This window comes from Myotis myotis, unplaced genomic scaffold, assembly GCF_014108235.1.
Source record: "Myotis myotis isolate mMyoMyo1 unplaced genomic scaffold, mMyoMyo1.p scaffold_m19_p_12, whole genome shotgun sequence".
Taxonomy (NCBI): domain Eukaryota; kingdom Metazoa; phylum Chordata; class Mammalia; order Chiroptera; family Vespertilionidae; genus Myotis; species Myotis myotis.
Genome location: NW_023416316.1, coordinates 43,520,502 through 43,534,935, shown reverse-complemented (window position 1 = coordinate 43,534,935; position 14,434 = coordinate 43,520,502). Strand labels below are relative to the sequence as shown.

The window sequence follows — 14,434 nt, the reverse complement described above, 5'->3', positions numbered from 1 at the left end:
GAAAAGATAAAAGAATCTGGTTGAGGGAAATGTGATGGAGAAATATTCCTTTCTAGGCTGCAGACCTGCAGGAAAGGGGAATCAAGTGTGAGAGGCGGCTCTGCAGTTCAGGAATCCAAGTACAGTGAAGTGCTTTTCTTGCTGGGAAGGGGCAGGCCAGAGTAACAGAGAACCTAGCATGTCATGCAAACACAAGTCTCCTCGGCCGTAGGTAACAGCTAGTTGCTTGCTCTTGGGGTGTATCTCTCACCATCACATCAAAGAAATGGGCTGCTCCTCACGGCCTTTCACCTTCATTTCCATTGCTGTTCTCCATGTATTTACCAATATGCATCACTCAGCTCATCAATACCATCAATTTTATCTTCTAACATTTGTCATTTCAGTCAGACCACTCCGTCAGTAACACATGGCCTTTCTCTTAAAAGTAGCTCCACTGAAGACTCTCTATCAATGGCAGCCCCTTGGGATTAACTGTGGGATTATTTCCCAGTCATCCCTCTCCATCATCCTTTACTCCATCAGGTCAGTCCACCACAGCTTTCCCTTGTAGGTCCTACCGCTCTCTGCCTCTTTTTCATCCCAATCCACCGCTGTTACCAAATTCTTTGGCACCCCTACCTGTTCGTAGCAGCAGGCTCTAACCTGTTCTCTCTCTGCGGATCACCACCTATCCTCTCTCTCTTGCAGAACAGCTGCTTCCATCCTATGACCTGTATAACCTCAAACAGTCCCTGTTTCCTGGGTCTCAGCTCTCTTCACTATAAAACTGGCTTTGGTGTTCTCCGTCCTCACTGGGCTTTGAAGGCCTATGTCCCTGGGCTTGGATCCTGGCCCAGGCACACGCAGAACTTAGACAAGTTCTATTTCCTCAAAACTCAGTGTGTTATGCATAAAATGGGAATAATATCATCTACCCTTACGGTTGCTGTAAGAATAAGAGCCGCGAGGTCTTGCACCTGACATACAGCAGGTACTCAACAAACAGTCATTCCCACCCTACCTTACAGGATTATCTCCAGCTTTGAAGCTCTCTGTTCTAATTTCCAAGTCTAACATTCTATTATATCCTTACCCATGGTGGTAATAAATCTCTCTTCCATAAAACAAACAAACAAAACACCACACAAACAAAACACAAACTTCAGTCTAGATCTACTTTATCTTATCTTCCTCCAATTTCCAACAAACACCCTCTGTTCTCATCAGATAAGTCTTTGCTCCAAAGAATGCATACACCCTGCCTTTGCAGCTATCCTTCCCCGGGCAAGATACAGCTTTTCTCATCCCTTCTGGCAAGGCCCAGCTCCAGTTCTGGCAATGCCCACCCACCTTTCCAACAAGTTAACCCTCACACTGAGAGGGTTAACAGTACCATCCATTGTCTTCTGTTTATTGAGCTAGTTGTCCAATTTGAAAGGGACTATTCTGATTATTTTAAGTTAGTCTTGCACTTCAGCATGGACAACATTAGGATTTTCACAAATCCTGGATTTTTTGCATCAGCTCTGCAAATGCTTTTGAAATTTACAAGCATTCGTGCCTTAAAGTAAGGTTCTTACGAATTACACCATCTTCTTTTCTTTTCTTTTAAAATAAAAAATGTATTGTGGTAAAATATAGAGAATGTAAAATTTAACATCTTAACCATTTTTTAAAGTACACAGTTCAGTGATATTTCATGCATTCACACTGCTGTGCACCAAGTTCACACAAGAAACCTATTCCGCCATCAGGAGCAGACCTTCGCACACAATCCAGGGGCCTCTACTTGGAGCCAGGAGATGAGCTCTAAGTATGTCCAATGTGCGCAGATTTTATGTCAAAGCGGATGTGTTCTAATTCCAAACAAACATTTTATGTCCAAACTCAAAGCAACAGCAGGGATGACTCACAGCGGGGAAAGACTGTTTCTTAGACTCTTAACTCAAAAAAGATGGCTGAAGCCCCAAGACTAAATGAAAATTCTAAGGGGACTGAGTAGAAGACAGTGAAGGATGAAGGGAGGGAGAGGAAGAACGGATAAAGGAGGCACAGAGGGGTGGTTACAGAGGTAGGAGAAAGACCAAGTGAGTGGAGAGGCCCATTAGCCCAAAGATAGATGAGTGACGTCAAATACTGCGATTTTTTATTAGATAGATAATAGTGAGATGGATATCCTCGAACACACCATTAAGTATTTGTTAGGGATAAGGACGTGGGTCAGAGGTATGCACGCCCCCTACAGGGGATCAATCCCACAACCCAGGCATGTGCTCTGACCGGGAATTGAATCGTGACTTTCTGGTTCATAGGTCGATGCTCAACCACTGAACCACACCAACTGGGTACCATCCACTCTTTTAACTTCCATGTGAAAACTCTCTTCTTCTCCCTCCTCTGTGATGTGTCTTCACTCTTCAGTGCCATTTTGGTAACAAGATAAATATTTATGTTTAGGAACCAGGGCCACTTTATCAGTCACTACAAACCTAACCCCATGACAGGTACCCGACTTTCTAACATTCCAAATACCATTCAAGGCTCTTCGGCAGCTCGGACATTAGCAATGCCAGCAGTAACCGTACACACCTGAACCAGTGCTCTCGTCAGGGGTGAAGCAGCAGGGCGCTGTATAAATATTTTATGTACTGCTTGAAATTCTAGATGAAGAAGCACTCACAGATCCTCTGCAACATGCTGGTTGCCCTGGTAGCATTTTAAAATACGTATTATTTTTGTTGATTTCAGAGAGCAAGGGAGAAGAAGAGATATAGAAACATCAATGATGAGAAAGAATCACTGATCAGCAGCCTCCTGCATGCCCCACACTGGGGATTAAGCCCGGACCAGGTTCATAGGTCAACCCTCAACCACTGAGCCGCGCCAGCCGGGCCCTGATAGCATGTTTTAGGATTAATGAATGCTGTGCGCAAGCTTTACCCTCTTTATCTGTTTTCAGCTACAGGCATTTCATTAAATCAAGATATAACAGTAAAACTCCAGGGGTCAGAGTGTTCTGCTATTGGTCCTTCCCCACGGATAGGCTTGTCAGCTTAGCATTGCTTAGACCAGGGGTCCTCAAACTTTTTAAACAGGGGGCCAGTTCACTGTCCCTCAGACCGCTGGAGGGCCGGACTATAGTTTAAAAAAAAACTATGAACAAAATCCTATGCACGCTGCACATATCTTATTTTGAAGTCAAAAAACAAAACGGGAACAAATACAATATTTGTATTTGCATGTGGCCCGCGGGCCGTAGTTTGAGGACCCCTGGCTTAGACCTACATCTCAAATACAAGTTACATAGACAGAGGGGAGAGAAAACAGTTGTCTAGAGAGCTCTGTTTTCTGACAGATAATGGTAGGGGAGGGATAATTTCCCCCATGAACACCCGAGCACAATTTCTTCAAATGGAAAAGAAATGTGGTAATACCCAACATGGTAATGGCTATTTTCAAATGTCATAATTAATTTTTCCTTAAAAATCTTACACTAATGTGTTAACACTATAGAAACAGCTAGGTTTACACATCAATGCATATGTTTTTTAAAAATCAACTATGAGATACACTCTCAAATTGTTATACGGTCCCAGGAGAGAAAAAAATAAAATAAATATACTCAATTTTTAAAATTTTGTACAGAGGACTCAAGAAAAGTGCTTTTCTCCCTTAGGATTAATAAATCAGAAATGAATTGTCTGGCTGACTGCTATCCATGCAAACGATACTGCTAATACTTTTTTTTTTTTTTTTTTAACCTTGATTGCTTGGCAAAGGCCAAAAAAAGTCACACTTGAGAGAGATTACAGAGGGAATAAAGGGCACTCAGGCATCCAAAGCAACTTCCTTTCCTGGTATCTAGATATATAAAGTAGGGAGAATATTTCCACTTAAAGCAAAGGAAACAAAGGCCAATGTTTTTTTTGTTTCTTTACTATTCAGGTCGGAAACTGGATAGAGGGCTCGGTCCCCAGTTGGGGCGTGAACGGAAGGCCACCAATGATGGGGCTACCATTTGGCTCAGATCGACCCTTTAAACCATAAGCCCCAGGACAGAAAGCGCCAGATTCTCCAGTGTTTCTCCTCCTTCCGCTCTCTGTAGAAGTGACCACATCTGGGGGTGGCCTGGGATGAGGTGGCAGGAGGCCCCTCGCTGTACTCTGAGTGAGGGAATGACGTTCTAGCAGGTAATGATCAGCAGGTGGCGCTGTCAGGGGGTTTGGAAGATGCCATAAGGACCTTCAGTGTGTTCTTCTCCCCAAAGTTTAAACGAGAAGTATCTTAACCTTCCCAGAGAATTATTTATAAAGGCACTGTTAGCCTGGCTGCTGTGGCTCAGTGGTAGCGCATCGACCTATGAATCAAGAGGTCTCGGTTTGATTACCCATCAAGGCACATGTCCCAGTTTCAGGCTTGATCCCCAGCAGGGGGCGTGCAGGAGGCAGGTGATCAATGATTCTCTCTCATGGATGTTTCTATCTCTCCCTCTCCCTTTAAAAACCAATAGAAACATGTCTATTTTTAAAAATTTAAATGTTTAACAAGCTTTCAGAGGATGAATGATGCTGGCCCAGGCACCATAGTTTGAGAACCATTCATTAAGCTTATCCTTTGCTATTATCTAGAATACTATCTTCTCTGATTAATTTACTACATAAAACATAAGTCCCTTGCTAAAGGACTAAGAATGTGGCTTTTGTTATCAACCATATGACTTACCTCAAGCAAGTACTGTACTAGCTTTCTCTGTGCTTTAACCTTCCCTATGTACAGTGAAAATACCTCCCTCCCTAATATTGTAAGTCTGATTAGAGGGTTTTTACTATGTAACTTTAAGGATGTCACCAAACGATCAGCTGTGGCCTTGTCTTTTAGAATACTGTTGACTGCTTTAATCGAAATACTCTGTAGCATTTAAGGTAAGTACCAGAGACCTATCATTTACCAGGCAAGATGGGAGAAAACTTTATAGATATTTTTTCAAAGCCTGGCTGGAGTGGCTCAGTTGGCTGAGCATTTCCCTGTGCACTAAAAGGTTGTGGTTTGGTTCCCGGGCAGGGCACATGCCTGGGTAGAAGGTTCAGTCCCCAGAACAGAAGGCAACCAATGGATGTTTTTTTCTCTCTCTCTCTCTCTCTCTCTCTCTCTCTCTCTCTCTCCCTCCTTCCCTCACTCCCTCCCTCCCTCTCCCTTCCCCCTTCCCTCCCTCCTTCCCTCTCCCCCTCTGCCTCTCTCTCCAAGCATATCTTCCGGTGAGATTTAAAAACAAACAAACAAACAAATAAACTAGATAAAACCTAGCAAATGTTATCTATCTCAAAATTATGCATAATCTGAAAAGATGCTTTTAATTCTTCCTCGTGAAAACAAATTACTTCAAGTTTTGCCGTGTGTATAAAGACAGAATGCAACACATACAGGCTTCCATTTAAAATATATACACACTTTAAAAAAGAGAGCAGTAGTATTTTCAGTAAAGAATTCTAAAACAAGGGCTTCTTCCCCGTTGAGAACGGGGTGGCGCAGGCGCTCGTTTCAGTATTCACCATCACAGAAATGCCGCGTTCCACTCTAGGGAAGAAAGAGAGGGAACTGAGGCGGGCTCCCCGGAGCGCCCCGTCAACTGGGTCAAGCTGTAACGTATGCCATGGGAATGTGCTCTCCAGCCTCATTAGTTATCAGAGCCCGGGCTCTGGTATTTCAGCACAGATAGCTGGCGCCCTGCCCATCCTACTGCTCCTCAGCCTTCCTGGAATGTTGGGCCCAGAACGTCTGTCCTCTTTCCCAAGAGAGGAGTGAATCTGAGGTGAGCCATTCCAATAAGTGCAGCCCTAGGGCCAAGGCAAGATGATGCTAGTCACGCCTCCATGAGTCCTACTTCCTTCGGACAAAATGACTCCTTCCCCTAGCAAGGCAGCCCGGGCTCCCAGGGCAAACACCCTGGAAGCACAGAGCAGAGGTGGACGGGCCCAGCCCCACTGATCCTCCTGCCTGACCCCTCCAAGCACCTCCCAGCGTTCTCCTCTGAGCCTCTAACTGAAGCTCGGTTCAATGACAAAAACAACAAGCGCACTGTCCATCTATTGTTACCCCAGGCTGATACTCAAGTCTCCGAGTGCGTATGCATCTCCATGACCGTGTAACGGAGGAAGCCTGACCCTTATCCATCAATCACTCCCACAAGGAAGCAATTCCTGTCTTTGCATTCAGGATTTTTAAGGCGAACATCAATCAATCTCGGTGGAGAGGGGTGAGTTGGAAAACACTGTCAACCATTTTCTTATTGTCTTTAAAATAAGAAGAAAACAACACTTTTGACGTTATAATCCCTCCTCCCTCACAGCCTTCCTTTTCTCACTGGCACCGACTTACATTACTTCTGGCCTAAAAAATCTGACTTATTTATTAGATACATTTAGAGACCGGTAAGGCAGCAATTTTAATTTCTTGACCTAGGCCCTCCACATTTACAAGTTCTCTCTTGTTCTCTGATATGAAGACGGCCTTTGGTGATGGCGTGAACTCCTTAGGAGGGAAAAGACGCGCCTGTCCGGGTATGACAGCATCACGGTTTCCGCGAGTCAGACTCTTCCGCCTGCCAGTAATTAAAATCTGTACCAGCTCAAATATTTTTTCTCAAAACATGCTGGAAACAAATGACGACTTCCTGTTAAACCCGGCCTTCACTGTACTAGGATACAGATTGTGGTCATGTTAGACAAGATGGCATAGAATGAAAAAGCAAGTCCTAAAGAGATCTGCCACTTGATACAAGCTCACCACATCCTAGAGACCAACAAGAAATCATACCTCAGTCCGGGCCTGCATGGCTCCGTTAGTTGGGTGCTGCCCCGTACACCAAAAGGGGTTGATCCCTGGTTGGGGCGTGAGCAGGAGGCAGCCGATCCATGTTTCGTACCCGTGTCAATGTTTCTCTCTCTCTCTCTCTCTCTCAAAAACAAAAGTCAATTAAGAAATAAAATGAATCATATTTCAGAAATTTTCTAAAAGAAAGAAAGGAAGATCTTTCTGCTAGAAACAGCCATTGCTACCTCCTTAGTTAAAACATACTGATGCAAAGAATGCACTGGCATACTAAAAATCCCTGCTTGACAAATATAGGTGTCCCAAAAAATGCATACACGTTTTAACAGCGGATAGCTTAAACACTGCCTTTATAATTATTCCAAGTGTGTGTATACATTTTTTGGGATACCCTATACGTCCTTTAAAAATTACATATGTATCTGTAACCGCTATTTATTGCAAATACAAGGTAGAGATATATAAGTGGAGGCAAAACACTGACTTTTCAGTTCCAACTTGTTTTAAACTGAAATGCCTGACAAAAGAAAATGGACATGTCCTCCCAGCGACCTCCCAGCGGCAAACACTTGCTCCCAAGTTGTGCTGCACCTACACCCACGGGTTAACTGGGAAGAATGTCCTGTGGTGAGGACTTGATTTTATGAGCCAAAAAGACGAAGACCAGTATCTGCCTCCTTACCAAATGCTCATTAAGCACTTTCCTAAAAACCCATATTTATTCTCTGAATAATCTGTGTACTGCCTTGAAACAAAATCGATTGCCTTTAATTTTTCTGATAAATTAAGAAACATCTCACTTTAGGTGTCTAAATTTCTCAGCTGAGGCTCTGTGCTCCAATTGCATTTCAGCCTTCTTTAAAAAAAGCAGAACTATGTGGTTTCTCATTGTAAATGTACATGGGATGACAAGTGCCTGGTTTTCACTTAATTTTAATGCATGTCTTGCTTGTTTCCTTACTAGAAATGTGTTCTTCCTTTAAAATTTTTATTTTATTTTAAAGTGAAACATGGTTGTTTCCTTACATATTAAAAAAAGGAAAAAGCAACCTGCCTTGTTCAACAACATGGAATCTCCTTTATTTAAAGCTTAACAAACAATGCATTCCTAAGGCTTTTTAGGTTATTTTTACACATATTTCCCCAGTGTGGGTGTTCAGAATTTTCATTTAAGAAGGGCTCCGACATGAGAACAAATCCATGAACATGTGTTGCCAAAGGAACACTATGTAACTTCTGCATCGCCACAACCTCTAGCAATTGTCAACAATGCCCCTGGTGAAGGTTGCTCTGGCTCTGGCGTGCACAGAGCGGTATCAAGTATCACTGTTTGCCTTGGTAACAATGCCTTTTCTTGTGGAGTAGACACATGACACCACCTTGTCACACAAACTCCCCACAGAGGAGCGGGTCCAGCATGGAGCCTGCAGCTGGATGTCGGAGCACCAGAACCATCCATTTCCCCCCACTCCTACCCCGACCCCACCCCCCGCCATGGGCTGGTCTACAGGGAGTCGGGCATTCACAGACCACCATGGGGATGGACACTGGTCCCTCCCATTTTTAAAAGATATCAAATCGGTGAAAGGCATCAAGGGCCTTTAAAGTGGTTACAGTTTTAAAAATAAATGTAACTTCTGACCCTATAATTTTACTTCTAATAATACACACTAAGAAAATAATGTCTAAAAATAAAACCCATAGACTTAGACACAAACATATTCACTGCCCAACTATTACAGAACCAAAAGTCAGAAACTTAAAAATTGTAATTAAATTATTATGCAGACATTAAACATTTATGAAGAGTTTAAGATGAGGAAATAACAGTTTATAAAATTAAGTGAAAACTGGGTACGCAGTTTGAAGAGTTGACATAAAAATACAAAAATGATTAAAAAGAACTACATCGATTTCTTTTTTTAAAAAATATATTTTATTGATTTTTTACAGAGAGGAAGGGAGAGGGATAGAGAGCTAGAAACATTGATGAGAGAGAAACATCGATCAGCTGTCTTCTGCACACTCCCCACTGGGTATGTGCCCGCAACCAAGGTACATGCCCTTGACCGGAATCGAACCTGGGACCTGTCAGTCCGCAGGCCAACGCTCTATCCACTGAGCCAAACCGGTTACGGCTACTTCGATTTTTTAATAGTTTGTTCTTTGTCTAAAAACAATCTTATGAGACTGATTTTTAGAACTTCTGAAACGTAAATGTGGTGAGAATGAATAAAGTAATGTGTGTTAACAGCTTACCACCACTGGCATTTAGTTCCCTAAGAGAAATGTAAGCTGTTGTCACACAGGATCACCTTCTACCTCACACCGGGCCTGCTATTCTAGGACTTTAGCCAAATCACAACTTCTGAGCTTTGTTTTTCCCTCCTGTAAAGTGGGAATGAGCATAGTTACCTCATAGGGGCAGAGATTAAATAAAACAAAAATTGCCAAGTGCTGAGCTTAGGCGCTCAATAAAAAGTTAATTCTCTTTCTTTTCTTTCTCTCTTTTAGAAGATACAAATTTTGTCCATGCTGGAGAGTCTTGTGCCAATTTAAAAAATTAACTCTAAATTCAATACACATATGGGCACTGAAAGTCATAGAACAACAAGAACATACTCATATGAGAAGGTCTGGCTCTGGAACGGTCTGGCTCTGACAAGCTCATGCATTGCCCCAGGGGCCCAACAGCCTTTAAAATGGGCCAACACTGCACTGAAGCTCTACAAGAAAAGGACTGAAGAGTGTGCCTTTCAAAAGGAAACATTCCCACGGATGCATAAACAGGTTTCGCATTCCCAAGCATGCGCTTCATTTATATGGCGATTCCAAACTGGGAAATACCGCAGACATTTTCCTTACTGGCTCCTTTCTATGCAGACGGGACTTAAACGAGTGGTGTTCTGCACAAGAAATCTTTAAGCCCCTGTCTGCACAAGGCTGAATGGGAGCAAACATGAAACCAGTCTTTCCTATGGCAAGAACTATGGGTTAAGTCTTAAAGATGGTGCCGCTACCATTTCCTCCCTAGTCGTAATGAGATAGGGAAGGTGGATGTGGGGGTGGGGAAGATCTTCACAGGCATAAATGGTCTCTGGTTTATTTAAATTACAAAAACTTTGCTTAATATGCCTAATGGTCTTTAAGAGGATATTGGCACGAATTTGCAAAGGGGAAACAGAGGGAGTCAGACTGTGGTGTCCCTTCTACTCCCACAGACATACTAGTGCAAGGTGAGGCCAGTCACCATTCTAGCCACACCAGGCCCCTTCTCCATAAGTTGCCCCATCCACACTCCTTGCTACCTGAACAGCTATGTTTGTGCCAAGTGATGAAGTCAAAACCAGCACTGTTTATCAAGGAGACTTACATGAGTTGACCTGGCATAAGGTGAACCGGACCAATGAGATCCTGAGTCTCGAGAATTTGAATTAAGTACAGAGGATGCTTAACAGTGAGGGCATCTACAAAAGAGTGTTAGGAGGCAGGAGGAGAGCCATGGAAAACCAGAAATGGTGCAAGCCCGGGAATGAGGAGGACAAAGGTAGCAGTGAGCAGAAATAAGTCTAGATTGTGCCTATTAATGTAAAAACCCACTGAAACCTGTAAATAATTTTTGTGAGTTTATTTGAGCCAAACTGTCCACAAATACCGGGAAGCAGAACCTCAATGAATTGAGATAATGCTCCAGAGAATGGCAGGTTACATCTGTATTTATACATTGCAATCAAAGGAGGGACCTACGTAGGTGGGTTACATGAAATCCACTGGTGACAGACTAGAGAGGCGGGAGAAAGCAAAGCAGGAAAACCCCTGGGATTGGATAAAAAGTAAAATGATAGACACATACTTAGGTGGATGCAGGAACAATTAACATGATAATGAAGGAATTTGTGGTGTCTGTCCTGGCGCCTAGGCACATTAGGTTGTGCCCCAAGGGGTCCAGAAAAAGGGAAGTTACAAGTTACCCAGACATTTCAAGGGTATGTTATTATAAATGCAAAAAGACAGGCTCAGTTAAGGTAAAGGTTGACCTTGTCAGTGAAGATACCGGCCTAGGCTGTTCCTACCCACCATAACTGCTTTTAGTTAAAGTTGAATTTCTGACCATCCTTTGTGGCTACTTTAGGTCTCTCAGTTTGTAAGACTGCCATGCAGGTCTTCCCTGAGCTTGTCAGGTTAAGCAGGAGGCCCCTATCGTCCACATGCCTTTTTAAATAATAGCTAATGTGAATATGAGGCCATCATGGTTATCAATGCATTTTAAAACGTTGCTTTGCATTTTTCTTATTTTAGCACTGCTATTATGTGTGCTTTCTATTATCATTATAAAACAATCCGAGCAATATCTTCAACATAGGCATATACTAGCGCATGTATACAATTCACAAATGTGTCTATCTTCAGCACGTGTGCTCAGACTGTTTTGTATGAATGGGGATAGCTAATCAAATGAGTTTAAAGACTTCTACTTTGACCCAGACCAGCCATGGGCAAACTACGGCCCGCGGGCCGGATCCGGCCCGTTTGAAATGAATAAAACTATTGAAAAAAAAAGACCGTACCCTTTTATGTAATGATATTTACTTTGAATTTATATGAGTTCACACAAACACTCCATCCATGCTTTTGTTCCGGCCCTCCGGTCCAGTTTAAGAACCCATTGTGGCCCTCGAGTCAAAAAGTTTGCCCACCCCTGGTCTAGGTACTTCCCATCACTTTCTATACATCAAAACAAGCTACCAGGCTGAATTGAATTGGCTGGGTCAGTGGTCCCTAAACATTTCTGGACCATCGACTAGTTTGAGATTCTGATTAAAAAAAGAAAAAAAATGGAACCTCTCTCTAGCAAAGCACACATATATACAAATAATTCTGGATTTAATTTCACTGATACTTCTTACCTAAAACTCTAAGGATAAGACACAGACGGTTCTACCTATTTGAAATATATATATATATATATATATATAATCATGTAATCCTAAAATGAACGACTATTGTTTCAGCAATGAAAGCACTTACAAGGTTTATTCATAGGCCTATCTTTTCTACGTCATATTATTAGTGGCAATGAGAGAAATCCCATCAGAAATAAAACAGCACATTTATTCTCAAGCACAATGCATGGAACTGACAAACAGAGTATCACTCCAGTGACACAATGGCTATTCAGAGCTCTCAGTTAATAGAATATTCACAGTTTAAGAACAAACACAATGCACAAAGAACAGAAATACAAAGTTGCCATGTTAGGGATGTGGATAACAGAATTAGCTTTCTGGTAACAGAGACTTTGGTGAGGACAGAAATAAAACAAGCAAAATTATTTTTCTATTAATGGTCAGTAAATAATAAAGTCTGAGAAATATTTCATCAGTTTGTTTTAAATGGTTTTACCCAACAGAGCTATGGTACCACAGGCTTGTTTCACCTTTTCTCAAACAATCAAAGAAAGTACTTGATTAGAAAGGACCTGAAAATGCATGATCTGGCTATCAGGATCAACAGATCTGTTTCCCCATTTGTAAGATAGAAATAACAGCAGTTATTCCACAAAGTTGAGAAGCACATTTTCAAGGGGAAAATGTTATTTTATACCAGCTCAGCCTACACTACACAAATATTTCCTAAATTCGTTCAACAAATATTTAGTGACTTGCAACTGTGCACCAAGCATTAAGAACACAGAAACTGCCCAGATAGTGTGGCTCAGTGGTTGAACGCTGACCTATAAACTAGGTCATGGTTCAATTCCTGGTCAGGGCACACGCCCGGGTTGTAGGCTTGATCCCCAGTGCAGAAGGCAGCCAATCACTGATTCTCTCTCATCACTGAAGTTTCTATCTCTCTCTCCCTATCTCTTCTTCTCTGAAATCAATAAAAATATATTCCTAAAAAAAAAAAGAACACAAAAATCCAAAGAAATCAGGCCCAATTTCTTCCTTGATAAAGGTTACTATCGCCTTCATCCATTAGAAAGATTTAAGGCAGAACGTTCCATTAGCTGATAGTGACAGCTAACATTTGTGTAGCGTTCTACAGATTATAAAGTACTGTCCTACATATCATGTCATGTCATCCTCACAGTAACTCCTTGCGAAGTACTGATCATCGATAATGATGCATCTCATTTTACAGGTTAAGAAACCAAGGCTTGAGAGATCATGTGGCTTAGACCAGCTCTGGAATCCGCCGCCCGGATGGCATCAGTACACCATTCATCTCGCGGGAGCTGGGCTTTGGGTTACAAGTCATTCGGAGCTTCCTATTAGGAACACGCCCTGGAGCAGCATCCTGCCTGTTTCTATCCTCCCCAGAAGCAAAGGTAATGCGGGGAGAACGCAATTTACTTCGATGGGAAAAGCTCAACCTAAATAAGTTATAAATGGGTCATTTTCCAATTGTTACCTGCCACGGGATCTCGGGGCTGAATGACCCTTTGCTATTCCTATCATACATACAACCTAACAGCACTGAGTTGCAGCCTGAGCTATGCCTTCCTTCACTGGTTGATTTCTACAGTGCTTTAAAAAAACAACAACTTTTAAAACTATTTTAAAATGTATTTTTCAACTACAGTTGATAGTCAATACAATTTTGTATTAGTTTCAGGTGTACAGGATAGTGGTTACACATTTGCCTACCTTACAAAGTGATCGGCGGGGAGGACGGGAGCAGCGGGAAGAGGTTACTGGGGGGAAAAGGAGGACCTAATGTAATACTTTCAATACTAAAGATTTAAAAAAAAAACAACCCACGAAACAACAACAACAACAAAGTGCTCCCCACGAGAAGTCTAGTACCCACCTGGCACCATGCCTAGTTATTAGAATATTACTATTGGTTATATTCCCTTTGCAGTGCTTTACATCCCCGGGACTATTTTGCAAGTACCAATTTGTACCTCTTAACACCGTCACCTTTTTCACCCCACCTCCCTTCCCTTCTCCTCTGGCAACCATTAGTCTCTCATCTCTCTACAGTGTGTTTTGATTGCAGAAACCTTCTGCATTATTTTCCATACAGACTCTTAACAACTAGTTTGCCACAACAGTAGGATTGACATGCTAAGACTGAAACATGACATCTCTGGGTAAAATAATCACCTGGTCCTATGTAAAATGTCTGCGACATCCTTGAAGGGATCTTAGATCGCTGTCCAGCATACAACCCACTGCCCCAACCCCTTCTACTGCACATCTGCCTTGGGGTAGTGCAACTTCTTTAATACATCCAGTTCTATTGGCAAGGCAGTTTGGTAAGGCAACTCAAAGCCTCAGAAAATGTTGTCAGGGACTGACTTTGACCTCGCCATTCCATTTCTGAGAATTTGTCCTAAGGACACACCTTGACAAGTACAACAGTGATGAAGATATTTCAAAAATGTTCATTGTAGTGTTGTTGATGATACTAAGAAACTGGACACAACCAAAATGACTACCAGTAAGAGACGGTTTTAACAAAACAAGTGTGTGCATTCATAAAATGAAAGGCTATGCAGCCAGTAGAAATGATAATATAAATCCATGTTAACATGAAATGATACACATTACTTTTGGTTAAAAAAAAAAGCAATTACTAAATAGCGTATATGAACCCCATTTACTGTGTGTATACA

The 14,434-nt window shown here is 42.1% G+C and overlaps 1 protein-coding gene across 2 annotated transcripts in view; it reads right to left on the bottom strand.

Moving 5' to 3' along the window:
• Positions 1–14,434, bottom strand: part of KANK1 (KN motif and ankyrin repeat domains 1) — a 190,460-nt gene that overhangs the window by 121,226 nt on the left and 54,800 nt on the right. Inside the window, exon 1 of one of the 2 annotated variants that reach the window (XM_036330933.1) lies at positions 251–564. The exons of the other annotated variant lie outside the window; for it this stretch is intronic. The gene's annotated coding sequence lies outside the window, so the exon portion shown is untranslated. Of the gene's footprint in view, positions 1–250; positions 565–14,434 lie in introns of those variants that run through there. 2 annotated transcript variants of the gene reach the window in all.